Source organism: Triturus cristatus, chromosome 5_2 (genome assembly GCF_964204655.1).
Source record: "Triturus cristatus chromosome 5_2, aTriCri1.1, whole genome shotgun sequence".
Lineage (NCBI taxonomy): Eukaryota > Metazoa > Chordata > Amphibia > Caudata > Salamandridae > Triturus > Triturus cristatus.
Window position 1 is genome coordinate 342,816,640 of NC_140588.1, and position 15,859 is coordinate 342,832,498.

Genomic DNA, 15,859 nt, shown 5'->3' on the forward strand with positions numbered 1-15,859 from the left:
CCTTACCCATCATCATCATCCCATTTAAACGGGTAGGGAGGAACTTGGTTGGCCCTTTACCTCCCTCAGCCAGAGGTCACAAGTACATTCTGGTCACAGTTGATTATGCTAGCATGTATTCGGAGGCGTTCCCATTATCCAGCATGACCACTCCCACCATAGCCCAGACCATGATATCTTTTTTTTCAAGAGTAGGATTCCCATCTGAGATCCTAACGGATCAAGGGACCCCTTTCATGTCCCGCCTGATGGCACAAGTCTGTACAATCCTGGGTATAGATCAGATCCGGACAGCAGTATACCACCCCCAGATGAATGGCCTTGTGGAGCGCTATAATAAGACCATTAAAAGCATGCTTCGCAAGGTCATCTCTAAGACAGGGAGGGACTGGGACCAAAAGCTACCCCATGTCCTCTTTGCCATCCGGACACATGAGCAGAGGTCGACCGGCTACTCTTCATTCATACTATTGTTCGGAAGATAACCCAGAACACTACTAGACTTGGCAGTAGAACAATGGGAGGGGTTAGGAGAAAGAAGGAAAGACCTTAACATGCTACACTGCTGATCTTAAATCCACAATAACCCGACTATGGGGTTTGGTGCACAACAAAATGAAAAAAGCACAGGGAACACAAAAAACGTATTATGATTGGAACTGCCAGCTAAGGGAATTCAGTCCTGGTGACAAGGTGCTTCTCCTGCTCCCATTCTCTGAAAACAAACTGTTGACCCAGTGGCAAGGCCCCTATGTTATTGAAAAAAAGGTAACCCCGGTCACCTATAGCATCCTAATACCCCAGCAAGCCGGAGGTAAACAGATATATCAGATGAACCTCCCTAAAAAATGGGAGGAACCCGCTCCACCCTTAACAACAGATACACCTGCCCTCCTTGTGAGTACAGATAAACACTTAGATATTTCCCTGACACATACTCAAGAATCCAAGACCGAGGCGGTTCCGACTGTGGATGTCCTGTCCCCTACACATAAACCGCAGCTGCTTTCTCTGCTAGACAACTTCCCAGGCCTTTTTTCTTCCGCGCCCGGGTTGACCACTCTAGTACAACACGACATTATTTCACTGCACCGTACCATCATAAAACCAAAATCTTATCAAATCCCAGCAGCAAGAAAAGAAGCAGTAGAAAATGAAGTGACCGCCATGCTGCAGGCCCACATAATAGAACCCTCCCAAAGCAATTGGAGCTCCCTTATTGTGATTGTGCCAAAGCCCGACGGCAGCCTGCGCTTCTGCATACACTTCCGGTGGGTGAACGAGATCACCAAGTTCGATAGCTACCCTACCCTATGCCCCGAATCGATGAGCTTATCGAACGGTTAGGAAAAGCTAGGAACATGTCAACCCTTGACCTTACCAAGGGATATTGGCAAATACCCTTGACCCCACAAGCCAGAGAGAAAACGGCTTTTTCAACCCCCTCGGGTCTGTATCAGTTCAAAGTGCTCCACTTCGGCTTGCACGGGGCACCCACGACATTACAACGACTGATGGACAGGATTGTTGAGGTCCCATCAGGAATACGCCGCTGTGTACCTTGATTACATTGTCATTTACAGCCCCACTTGGGAAGACCACTTGAAACACCTAGCCGCTGTGTTTTCAGCCATCAGAGCCACCGGTCTCACTATAAATCCAAAGAAGTCCCTGTTAGTGACTGACTCTATCCAGTATTTAGGGCATACGATATAGGAGGGTCTCATAAAGCCACAAGTTAGTAAACTGGAAGCCATCAGGGCGATCCCTGTCCCCACTACCAAATGAGACATACGTTCCTTCCTATGCTTCATAGGGTATTACTGTAGGTTTATCCCAAACTTTTCCTCCCTGGCCAGCCCCCTATCTGACCTGCTAAAAAAAATACCCTTCCCATATACCCACCAGGGACCCTGAACACAAGCATAGTTTCCAGGCCTTGAAGGAAGCCATCTGTTCAGCTCTCGTGTTACACTGCCCTGACTTCCATAAAACCTTCATCCTGCAAACGGATGCTTCTGGCCATGGGCTGGGCACCACGCTATATCAGCCTGACTCTAACGGTGACCTCAAGCCTCTTCTTTACATCAGTAGGAAGCTGTTCCCCTGAGAGAGGCATTACGATTGAGAAAGAGTGCTTAGCGATAAAGTGGGCCATGGAAGCACTACAATATTACCTGCTGGGACGACCATTCATTGTACTCACGGATCTCGCCCCTCTCACCTGGCTTGTAAGGAACAGGAACACCAACCCTTGAATTCTCCGATGGTTCTAAGCATTACAACCTTTTTCATTTCAGACAATGCATATTCCTGGAACCAGGCAAGTCAGCGCGGACTACCTGTCCCGACATCCGTTTACTGAATGGCCCCAACGTCTATTCCTAAGGGGGGAGGTCTGTGAGGAGGACGAGAACGGCGCAGGTCGGATACAGCTGACGGACAGGTGAATCCCTCCCACCCAGCCGAAGTCATCGAGCGGTCTAGTCGCGACCGGAGCCAATGGGGAGGAGCCGAGGACGTCAGTGGTAAGGGATATCCCAGGAGGCAGACTAGCAGAGACACGGAAGCTGAATCGGAGGAGGAAGCAGATGGAGAAGGCAAAGCAAGTGACAGAGAAGACAGAGCGAGGACGAAGCGAGCGGGACAGGGTGGAGCTCAAGGAACATCGGTTGTGTAATGCGAGAACGCGGCGGATTGCTGAAGGGAGAAGACGCCCCGGGTGCCTGTGCCACGGCCCTGGAGACGGGTCGTGGCTCAAGGCGAGTACCGTTCAGGGGATCGTTTTGGTGGGGTGGTAGGGAAAGACTGGGAATTAAGGTATATGGGTGATTTACCCAGAGTACGCACTAATCCCTCACGGTTCCCTTTTCCCCACCACATGGTGTCTGGTGACGGTGGCACAGAATAGCTAATAACCCTGAGACCCCAGTTCTAATCCCCGACCTGTTTTCTCTCCCTTGCCACACCCCTGCCCAAGAGAGAGAAAGAGAGTGAGAGGCCCAGAGTTCAGGACATGCCTTACGACCTGGAGAAGTGGGAGAAGACCCCGAAGAAGAGGAAAGGGGAGAACATCGCCATAGTTTTTTTTATTTTCATTTGTTTTGAAGTACCACGCCAGTACAGTTGTGAAGACCAATAGTCTCCCACAGGGAAGACCTGAAGTCAGGCTATAATAAAAGCCCGGTTATCCCACTACTACGTCCTGTGGTCCCTCCATTCCTTTGTTTTGGGCATCCCCACACCCTACAAAATTGGTGTCAGAAGTGGGATATAAATCTCAAGGTGTCGCATCATGACACAACCCGTTCCTGTGGAGTATATGATCACCCAGCTAGCAGAGGGACAAAGACACCTGCAGCTGGTACTGGAACAACAGGTCCGGACCGCACAAAGAGACAGAGAAGCCCTGCAGGATGCGTTGAAGGAGCAGGCCAACCTGCTCATGACCAATCAACAGGTGCAGGACACTGCGATCATGCGGCTTACAGATGCCATAGTGAGCACCAAGGTGTGTTCCAATGTCGCGGGGTCAGTATTACAAAAGTTTCAAGAGGGAGAAGACCCCGACTATTTTTCAAAAACTTTGAAAGGGTGGCAACCACCGCTGCTTGGCCACCAGAACGATGGAGCCAGTTCATTGCGCCCCTCCTATCAGGAGAACTACAGGCATCCTACCCGGCCGCCACTCCCGCCAGCACTACGGCTTATGAAAATGTTAAGAGGGCTATCCTCGAGCACCTGGGGTGCGACCAAGAGTTCCACCAAACAAAGTTTCGAAAAGAAAAGTGTACGGCAGGTGACAACCCACACACTCTCTCCTACCGGATCAAGGACTTGGGTAATAGGTGGTTGACGCCCCATGCATCTACTGTGGAAGAACTGACCAAAAAACCATACATGGAGCAGTTCCTGGAGGCATTACCCTCAATCACTCATGCATGGGTGAAACAGCACCTTAATCTAAATTCCACAATGGCGGTGGACCTGGCCGGCGCTTTTCACAGGTCCCCTGAGTTCAAGTCCATTTGCCCCACAGATACACCTCCCTTTCTCCTGGTCTGAGCAGACCCGGACCACAATGTTACCACTGTGCAGAATGGGGGGACATAGCCAGACAGTGTCCCCATCGAATCCCAGAGGCCGAACCAATGGAAGTGGGATATTCCAGAGGGCGAATATTTCTGACAGGGAAAGGCCCACACCAGTACAGGAGGGAGGTACTCTTAAGTGGAAAGAAACAACAGGCTCTACTAGACACAGGATGTCACCTCACAGTGATAGACCAGGCCTTGGTATCCCGACCACATTTAAAGGGAAGCTGAACATGTGAACGTCATTTGTGTATACGGGGACACCAAAACGTATCCAGTAGCAGAGGTCCTGTTGGACGTAGCACATGACCCACACCTACGGAAGGTGGGTGTCACTCCCTCTTGAATACACAAAAGGAAGAGACAAGAAGAGCAAACAAGAAAAACGGAGGGAGAAGAGGGTCTTTACACATTCACTGCTATCACACCCTGCTTTTCCTCTTTCTCTTGCAGACACGAGTAAGACGGCTCCGGTTAGTTTTCGCATAGCCCAGCAGGAGGATAACACCATACGCATGCTTGGGAGCAGGTCCACGAGAAAGAGCCAAACCAGGTAGGATCCTTCTTTTGTATCCAAAAGGGCTTATCATACAAGGCCGTGAAAGGGGACACACACACTGTCACCCAGCTGCTAGTTCCACTTCCTTTTCGCGAGCACGTTCTGAAATTCGCGCATAACCAAACCGGGGGCGGACATTACTGCAGGCGTCTACGGAGACGTAGCCAAACACTGTGCAGCGTGTATACGGTGTCATTACACCAACCCAGGGGCAGTAAAGAAAGTCCCCTTGTACCCCTTACCCATCATCATCATCCCATTTAAACGGGTAGGGAGGAACTTGGTTGGCCCTTTACCTCCCTCAGCCAGAGGTCACAAGTACATTCTGGTCACAGTTGATTATGCTAGCATGTATTCGGAGGCGTTCCCATTATCCAGCATGACCACTCCCACCATAGCCCAGACCATGATATCTTTTTTTTCAAGAGTAGGATTCCCATCTGAGATCCTAACGGATCAAGGGACCCCTTTCATGTCCCGCCTGATGGCACAAGTCTGTACAATCCTGGGTATAGATCAGATCCGGACAGCAGTATACCACCCCCAGATGAATGGCCTTGTGGAGCGCTATAATAAGACCATTAAAAGCATGCTTCGCAAGGTCATCTCTAAGACAGGGAGGGACTGGGACCAAAAGCTACCCCATGTCCTCTTTGCCATCCGGACACATGAGCAGAGGTCGACCGGCTACTCTTCATTCATACTATTGTTCGGAAGATAACCCAGAACACTACTAGACTTGGCAGTAGAACAATGGGAGGGGTTAGGAGAAAGAAGGAAAGACCTTAACATGCTACACTGCTGATCTTAAATCCACAATAACCCGACTATGGGGTTTGGTGCACAACAAAATGAAAAAAGCACAGGGAACACAAAAAACGTATTATGATTGGAACTGCCAGCTAAGGGAATTCAGTCCTGGTGACAAGGTGCTTCTCCTGCTCCCATTCTCTGAAAACAAACTGTTGACCCAGTGGCAAGGCCCCTATGTTATTGAAAAAAAGGTAACCCCGGTCACCTATAGCATCCTAATACCCCAGCAAGCCGGAGGTAAACAGATATATCAGATGAACCTCCCTAAAAAATGGGAGGAACCCGCTCCACCCTTAACAACAGATACACCTGCCCTCCTTGTGAGTACAGATAAACACTTAGATATTTCCCTGACACATACTCAAGAATCCAAGACCGAGGCGGTTCCGACTGTGGATGTCCTGTCCCCTACACATAAACCGCAGCTGCTTTCTCTGCTAGACAACTTCCCAGGCCTTTTTTCTTCCGCGCCCGGGTTGACCACTCTAGTACAACACGACATTATTTCACTGCACCGTACCATCATAAAACCAAAATCTTATCAAATCCCAGCAGCAAGAAAAGAAGCAGTAGAAAATGAAGTGACCGCCATGCTGCAGGCCCACATAATAGAACCCTCCCAAAGCAATTGGAGCTCCCTTATTGTGATTGTGCCAAAGCCCGACGGCAGCCTGCGCTTCTGCATACACTTCCGGTGGGTGAACGAGATCACCAAGTTCGATAGCTACCCTACCCTATGCCCCGAATCGATGAGCTTATCGAACGGTTAGGAAAAGCTAGGAACATGTCAACCCTTGACCTTACCAAGGGATATTGGCAAATACCCTTGACCCCACAAGCCAGAGAGAAAACGGCTTTTTCAACCCCCTCGGGTCTGTATCAGTTCAAAGTGCTCCACTTCGGCTTGCACGGGGCACCCACGACATTACAACGACTGATGGACAGGATTGTTGAGGTCCCATCAGGAATACGCCGCTGTGTACCTTGATTACATTGTCATTTACAGCCCCACTTGGGAAGACCACTTGAAACACCTAGCCGCTGTGTTTTCAGCCATCAGAGCCACCGGTCTCACTATAAATCCAAAGAAGTCCCTGTTAGTGACTGACTCTATCCAGTATTTAGGGCATACGATATAGGAGGGTCTCATAAAGCCACAAGTTAGTAAACTGGAAGCCATCAGGGCGATCCCTGTCCCCACTACCAAATGAGACATACGTTCCTTCCTATGCTTCATAGGGTATTACTGTAGGTTTATCCCAAACTTTTCCTCCCTGGCCAGCCCCCTATCTGACCTGCTAAAAAAAATACCCTTCCCATATACCCACCAGGGACCCTGAACACAAGCATAGTTTCCAGGCCTTGAAGGAAGCCATCTGTTCAGCTCTCGTGTTACACTGCCCTGACTTCCATAAAACCTTCATCCTGCAAACGGATGCTTCTGGCCATGGGCTGGGCACCACGCTATATCAGCCTGACTCTAACGGTGACCTCAAGCCTCTTCTTTACATCAGTAGGAAGCTGTTCCCCTGAGAGAGGCATTACGATTGAGAAAGAGTGCTTAGCGATAAAGTGGGCCATGGAAGCACTACAATATTACCTGCTGGGACGACCATTCATTGTACTCACGGATCTCGCCCCTCTCACCTGGCTTGTAAGGAACAGGAACACCAACCCTTGAATTCTCCGATGGTTCTAAGCATTACAACCTTTTTCATTTCAGACAATGCATATTCCTGGAACCAGGCAAGTCAGCGCGGACTACCTGTCCCGACATCCGTTTACTGAATGGCCCCAACGTCTATTCCTAAGGGGGGAGGTCTGTGAGGAGGACGAGAACGGCGCAGGTCGGATACAGCTGACGGACAGGTGAATCCCTCCCACCCAGCCGAAGTCATCGAGCGGTCTAGTCGCGACCGGAGCCAATGGGGAGGAGCCGAGGACGTCAGTGGTAAGGGATATCCCAGGAGGCAGACTAGCAGAGACACGGAAGCTGAATCGGAGGAGGAAGCAGATGGAGAAGGCAAAGCAAGTGACAGAGAAGACAGAGCGAGGACGAAGCGAGCGGGACAGGGTGGAGCTCAAGGAACATCGGTTGTGTAATGCGAGAACGCGGCGGATTGCTGAAGGGAGAAGACGCCCCGGGTGCCTGTGCCACGGCCCTGGAGACGGGTCGTGGCTCAAGGCGAGTACCGTTCAGGGGATCGTTTTGGTGGGGTGGTAGGGAAAGACTGGGAATTAAGGTATATGGGTGATTTACCCAGAGTACGCACTAATCCCTCACGGTTCCCTTTTCCCCACCACATGGTGTCTGGTGACGGTGGCACAGAATAGCTAATAACCCTGAGACCCCAGTTCTAATCCCCGACCTGTTTTCTCTCCCTTGCCACACCCCTGCCCAAGAGAGAGAAAGAGAGTGAGAGGCCCAGAGTTCAGGACATGCCTTACGACCTGGAGAAGTGGGAGAAGACCCCGAAGAAGAGGAAAGGGGAGAACATCGCCATAGTTTTTTTTATTTTCATTTGTTTTGAAGTACCACGCCAGTACAGTTGTGAAGACCAATAGTCTCCCACAGGGAAGACCTGAAGTCAGGCTATAATAAAAGCCCGGTTATCCCACTACTACGTCCTGTGGTCCCTCCATTCCTTTGTTTTGGGCATCCCCACACCCTACAAAATTGGTGTCAGAAGTGGGATATAAATCTCAAGGTGTCGCATCATGACACAACCCGTTCCTGTGGAGTATATGATCACCCAGCTAGCAGAGGGACAAAGACACCTGCAGCTGGTACTGGAACAACAGGTCCGGACCGCACAAAGAGACAGAGAAGCCCTGCAGGATGCGTTGAAGGAGCAGGCCAACCTGCTCATGACCAATCAACAGGTGCAGGACACTGCGATCATGCGGCTTACAGATGCCATAGTGAGCACCAAGGTGTGTTCCAATGTCGCGGGGTCAGTATTACAAAAGTTTCAAGAGGGAGAAGACCCCGACTATTTTTCAAAAACTTTGAAAGGGTGGCAACCACCGCTGCTTGGCCACCAGAACGATGGAGCCAGTTCATTGCGCCCCTCCTATCAGGAGAACTACAGGCATCCTACCCGGCCGCCACTCCCGCCAGCACTACGGCTTATGAAAATGTTAAGAGGGCTATCCTCGAGCACCTGGGGTGCGACCAAGAGTTCCACCAAACAAAGTTTCGAAAAGAAAAGTGTACGGCAGGTGACAACCCACACACTCTCTCCTACCGGATCAAGGACTTGGGTAATAGGTGGTTGACGCCCCATGCATCTACTGTGGAAGAACTGACCAAAAAACCATACATGGAGCAGTTCCTGGAGGCATTACCCTCAATCACTCATGCATGGGTGAAACAGCACCTTAATCTAAATTCCACAATGGCGGTGGACCTGGCCGGCGCTTTTCACAGGTCCCCTGAGTTCAAGTCCATTTGCCCCACAGATACACCTCCCTTTCTCCTGGTCTGAGCAGACCCGGACCACAATGTTACCACTGTGCAGAATGGGGGGACATAGCCAGACAGTGTCCCCATCGAATCCCAGAGGCCGAACCAATGGAAGTGGGATATTCCAGAGGGCGAATATTTCTGACAGGGAAAGGCCCACACCAGTACAGGAGGGAGGTACTCTTAAGTGGAAAGAAACAACAGGCTCTACTAGACACAGGATGTCACCTCACAGTGATAGACCAGGCCTTGGTATCCCGACCACATTTAAAGGGAAGCTGAACATGTGAACGTCATTTGTGTATACGGGGACACCAAAACGTATCCAGTAGCAGAGGTCCTGTTGGACGTAGCACATGACCCACACCTACGGAAGGTGGGTGTCACTCCCTCTTGAATACACAAAAGGAAGAGACAAGAAGAGCAAACAAGAAAAACGGAGGGAGAAGAGGGTCTTTACACATTCACTGCTATCACACCCTGCTTTTCCTCTTTCTCTTGCAGACACGAGTAAGACGGCTCCGGTTAGTTTTCGCATAGCCCAGCAGGAGGATAACACCATACGCATGCTTGGGAGCAGGTCCACGAGAAAGAGCCAAACCAGGTAGGATCCTTCTTTTGTATCCAAAAGGGCTTATCATACAAGGCCGTGAAAGGGGACACACACACTGTCACCCAGCTGCTAGTTCCACTTCCTTTTCGCGAGCACGTTCTGAAATTCGCGCATAACCAAACCGGGGGCGGACATTACTGCAGGCGTCTACGGAGACGTAGCCAAACACTGTGCAGCGTGTATACGGTGTCATTACACCAACCCAGGGGCAGTAAAGAAAGTCCCCTTGTACCCCTTACCCATCATCATCATCCCATTTAAACGGGTAGGGAGGAACTTGGTTGGCCCTTTACCTCCCTCAGCCAGAGGTCACAAGTACATTCTGGTCACAGTTGATTATGCTAGCATGTATTCGGAGGCGTTCCCATTATCCAGCATGACCACTCCCACCATAGCCCAGACCATGATATCTTTTTTTTCAAGAGTAGGATTCCCATCTGAGATCCTAACGGATCAAGTGACCCCTTTCATGTCCCGCCTGATGGCACAAGTCTGTACAATCCTGGGTATAGATCAGATCCGGACAGCAGTATACCACCCCCAGATGAATGGCCTTGTGGAGCGCTATAATAAGACCATTAAAAGCATGCTTCGCAAGGTCATCTCTAAGACAGGGAGGGACTGGGACCAAAAGCTACCCCATGTCCTCTTTGCCATCCGGACACATGAGCAGAGGTCGACCGGCTACTCTTCATTCATACTATTGTTCGGAAGATAACCCAGAACACTACTAGACTTGGCAGTAGAACAATGGGAGGGGTTAGGAGAAAGAAGGAAAGACCTTAACATGCTACACTGCTGATCTTAAATCCACAATAACCCGACTATGGGGTTTGGTGCACAACAAAATGAAAAAAGCACAGGGAACACAAAAAACGTATTATGATTGGAACTGCCAGCTAAGGGAATTCAGTCCTGGTGACAAGGTGCTTCTCCTGCTCCCATTCTCTGAAAACAAACTGTTGACCCAGTGGCAAGGCCCCTATGTTATTGAAAAAAAGGTAACCCCGGTCACCTATAGCATCCTAATACCCCAGCAAGCCGGAGGTAAACAGATATATCAGATGAACCTCCCTAAAAAATGGGAGGAACCCGCTCCACCCTTAACAACAGATACACCTGCCCTCCTTGTGAGTACAGATAAACACTTAGATATTTCCCTGACACATACTCAAGAATCCAAGACCGAGGCGGTTCCGACTGTGGATGTCCTGTCCCCTACACATAAACCGCAGCTGCTTTCTCTGCTAGACAACTTCCCAGGCCTTTTTTCTTCCGCGCCCGGGTTGACCACTCTAGTACAACACGACATTATTTCACTGCACCGTACCATCATAAAACCAAAATCTTATCAAATCCCAGCAGCAAGAAAAGAAGCAGTAGAAAATGAAGTGACCGCCATGCTGCAGGCCCACATAATAGAACCCTCCCAAAGCAATTGGAGCTCCCTTATTGTGATTGTGCCAAAGCCCGACGGCAGCCTGCGCTTCTGCATACACTTCCGGTGGGTGAACGAGATCACCAAGTTCGATAGCTACCCTACCCTATGCCCCGAATCGATGAGCTTATCGAACGGTTAGGAAAAGCTAGGAACATGTCAACCCTTGACCTTACCAAGGGATATTGGCAAATACCCTTGACCCCACAAGCCAGAGAGAAAACGGCTTTTTCAACCCCCTCGGGTCTGTATCAGTTCAAAGTGCTCCACTTCGGCTTGCACGGGGCACCCACGACATTACAACGACTGATGGACAGGATTTTTGAGGCCCCATCAGGAATACGCCGCTGTGTACCTTGATTACATTGTCATTTACAGCCCCACTTGGGAAGACCACTTGAAACACCTAGCCGCTGTGTTTTCAGCCATCAGAGCCACCGGTCTCACTATAAATCCAAAGAAGTCCCTGTTAGTGACTGACTCTATCCAGTATTTAGGGCATACGATATAGGAGGGTCTCATAAAGCCACAAGTTAGTAAACTGGAAGCCATCAGGGCGATCCCTGTCCCCACTACCAAATGAGACATACGTTCCTTCCTATGCTTCATAGGGTATTACTGTAGGTTTATCCCAAACTTTTCCTCCCTGGCCAGCCCCCTATCTGACCTGCTAAAAAAAATACCCTTCCCATATACCCACCAGGGACCCTGAACACAAGCATAGTTTCCAGGCCTTGAAGGAAGCCATCTGTTCAGCTCTCGTGTTACACTGCCCTGACTTCCATAAAACCTTCATCCTGCAAACGGATGCTTCTGGCCATGGGCTGGGCACCACGCTATATCAGCCTGACTCTAACGGTGACCTCAAGCCTCTTCTTTACATCAGTAGGAAGCTGTTCCCCTGAGAGAGGCATTACGATTGAGAAAGAGTGCTTAGCGATAAAGTGGGCCATGGAAGCACTACAATATTACCTGCTGGGACGACCATTCATTGTACTCACGGATCTCGCCCCTCTCACCTGGCTTGTAAGGAACAGGAACACCAACCCTTGAATTCTCCGATGGTTCTAAGCATTACAACCTTTTTCATTTCAGACAATGCATATTCCTGGAACCAGGCAAGTCAGCGCGGACTACCTGTCCCGACATCCGTTTACTGAATGGCCCCAACGTCTATTCCTAAGGGGGGAGGTCTGTGAGGAGGACGAGAACGGCGCAGGTCGGATACAGCTGACGGACAGGTGAATCCCTCCCACCCAGCCGAAGTCATCGAGCGGTCTAGTCGCGACCGGAGCCAATGGGGAGGAGCCGAGGACGTCAGTGGTAAGGGATATCCCAGGAGGCAGACTAGCAGAGACACGGAAGCTGAATCGGAGGAGGAAGCAGATGGAGAAGGCAAAGCAAGTGACAGAGAAGACAGAGCGAGGACGAAGCGAGCGGGACAGGGTGGAGCTCAAGGAACATCGGTTGTGTAATGCGAGAACGCGGCGGATTGCTGAAGGGAGAAGACGCCCCGGGTGCCTGTGCCACGGCCCTGGAGACGGGTCGTGGCTCAAGGCGAGTACCGTTCAGGGGATCGTTTTGGTGGGGTGGTAGGGAAAGACTGGGAATTAAGGTATATGGGTGATTTACCCCGAGTAAGCACTAATCCCTCACGGTTTCTTTTTCCCTACCACATGGTGTCTGCTGACTCTGGCACAGAATAGTTAATCACCCCGAGACCCCAGTTCTAATCCCCGACCTGTTTTCTCTCCCTTTCCACACCCCTGCCCAAGAGAGAAAAAGAGAGCGAGAGGCCCAGAGTCCAGGAGACGCCTCACGACCCGGAGAAGAGGAAAGGGGAGAACATTGCCATAGTTTTTTTTAAATTTTCATTTGTTTTGAAGTACCACACCAGAGCAGTTATGAAGCCCAATAGTCTCCCACAGGGAAGACCTGAAGTCAGGCTATAATAAAAGCCTGGTTATCCACTACTGCATCCTGTGGTCCCTCCATTCCTTTCGTTTGGGCTTCCCCACACCCTACAAATCCCTCTGCCAACTTCTGATGTTCGACCCAGAGAAGCCCCAGCCCCACTGACACAGTTCTAATGTCCTGGTGTAGTGTTGGCGATAGCTTCCAATATTTTGGTCCGCTGCACTGGGTCTGTCACAGTCGGTTGCCCAGATTTTCCCTGCCTTTATTCTGCAGGGTCATCGTCTTGATCCAGCATCGCCCCTGTTGTTTTCACTTTTGCCTTGCCCATCTCTGCCTCGAGCGCAGACTTGATAGGGCGGTCGAGATATCTCTCCAGGATACTGCCTCGGAGAGAGGTGGCCCCAGGGCTAGGAATTGGGAGTGTGTAGGTAGTGCTAGGGTTGCCTCCTTACGTCTGGTTCTCAGTAAGACGGTGGGTGGTTCAATCCACTAGTCAGCTAGGGTCCCAGGTCACCACAGGTGCAGACTTGGAGAACAACCATCTATGGGGATGTCCCCCACAGGGCAACTTCACAAAGCAATTTTATCTCTCCGTCAGGGGTTGGATCCGGAGCCCATTCACGGAGCCTCTCAGCAGGAGAGGGGCTCACCTGCAAAGGAAGAAGAGTGACCCCAAGAAGGCGACCTCCGTGGGCAAGCCCCCGTTAAGATTCAATTAGGGATCTTGTAGGGGCGTGCCTCAGGTAGAGGGCAACCCAGCAACAGTCTAGGCTAGTACTGGCTGTGTTCCTGCTCCGAGTGCACTAGCTCTCTGCTAGGATCTATTGCCGGAGGGCCCCACCTTTTATCTCACTGTGCCAGGTGTGGGCCTCCACATATATGGATGGGGTGCTGAGGGAGGCCAGGCCAAGTTCCTCTAAAAGAACCCCCCCACACACTTCTCACCAGGCCCCAAACTAGGCCCCGAGCATGTCCCATATTACAGGCCGCCTCTACTCCAGGCACCTCTCCTCACTGCTATTGCTCCCTTTCTGGGCATACAGGGGTGTGAGGCGCCTCCCTCCAGCCACCACAGATCAGCCTTTAGGCCCACTAGGGCCAGGTCATGCATCCACTCTGGGGCTTGCTAACATCAGCCCGCAGCATAGCACCTCTCGTCGGGCCTCGAACTAGGCCCCAAGTATTCCACGCAATACGGGCCGCCCCCACTCACCGCACTTCCCTGGCAACAGCTGCCTCCGGTCCAGACCGGTGCGGGTGTGAGGCGCCACTCTCTGGCCGTAGCAAGTCGGTGACCCAGCTCTTCAGGACAGGTTGTCACATCCACAGTACATCAGCAGTACTCGACCCCCACCACGGGGCCACTGGCTCCCGGCTGCCAGGCAAACCGCTCCAGGAACCCGCAGCAGTGGGCGATCCCAGCCTTCCTCCTCCTCCCGGAGACGTCTCAGCCCAGCAACTTAGGAAGTAGGGACACCGTTTTTAGGTGGTCCCGGTCCGGATCACGGCCCTCGGTCTTCTGGGATTCCAGCACCTCTGTAGATCCCAAGGGACTCACCGCAGTGTCCTCGGCTCCCCCCGAGACAGAGGCTCATGAGGCAGTCAGTGTTAAACCAGGTCTGTACAAAAGCAATAATGGATCCTGGAATGCTATACATTTTTGAAAAGTAGACAAAATTCTGAATTCAGCAAGGGGTCATTTGTGTAGATCCATCAAGGTTTCTTTATGGAAACTACCAGTTAAATACAGGAAAAATTAAAAATTAGTTGAAAAAAGCAGCCTTTTGTGTCAATGTTTTCACCTGTAACTTCTTCTAACTTTGACAGCTCTTTGAAAGCAATACACCGTTACATCCACTGGACCTTCCTGGTTGTGGGGATATATAGGACTTGTAGGTTCACCAGGAGCCCAACGAACCCAGAGTAAAAAACTGAGCAGCATTTTGGCAATGTTTTTTTATTATGTTCCGGGTATATAGCAATTATTGTGGGAAAATGTATTCATGGAAAAATCGGTATGAAAGACACCTATGTATTTCTGAAATGGGAGCAAATTACAGAGTTTAGAAACAGTGCATATTTGCACATTTTCGAAATTGGGAATACTCATACTAGCATGAGAATTATTGGTCATTTTTCAAAATGACTTTTTTTTTTACACAATGTCTTTCATTTGGAAGGGAGAAATGCATCAAAAATCAATAGGTAATAACAGTTGCTTTACAAAACTGAACTACCCTAAGTCTCCCGATAAAAATGGTACCTCACTTGTGTGGGTAGGCATAGTGCCCACGACAGGAAATGGCTCAAAACCTAACGTGGGCGTGGCCAGCAGCATGGCCGGGTAGCTGCGTTTGTTGCGAGCTCCACTGGCCCCACACTTAATCCTGTAAATATCCTGTTTCTCCTTGCTCCCTCCTACCTGTGCCGGTGGTCCGAGGGTGAGTTGAAGCTGCGGCAAACCTGGTGGAGAGTCCGGAGGTGTTTCCCTGGTCGAGGCGGAGATTTCCCTGGCGCAGCGGCCGACGTGTCCAAGATGGTGACCGGGACGGACTGATCGCGGCTGAAGGCTGGGGCTGTGGAGTCTCTGTCTGCTGTGCTGTTGGCGAGGCTGGATTCCTGCCCATTGCAATGTGGAGAGACGCTGCCGCAATTTGATTGAGCTCCCTGCTCCGAGACGCCTGGCTGATGGTTAGTGGCTGCCATGGGGGAGCGGTGAGGTGGCTCCGAGGCGGAGAAGAAAGGAAGCCGCTGAGGGATTGGGAGACCTTCCCCTCCCCACCCCCCATTGAGGTGCGACAGAGGTTGGCGGCTGCGGCGCCCGCTTTTGGAATTTGCGGGCGCCGCCTGTGAAGAGAAGAGAGCCCTGAGGTGAGGCCTTCCCCTCCCCCCATTGCAGTGTGACGGAGGATGGCGGCTGTGGCGCCGGCTTTTGAGATATGCGGGCGCCGCTTGTGAA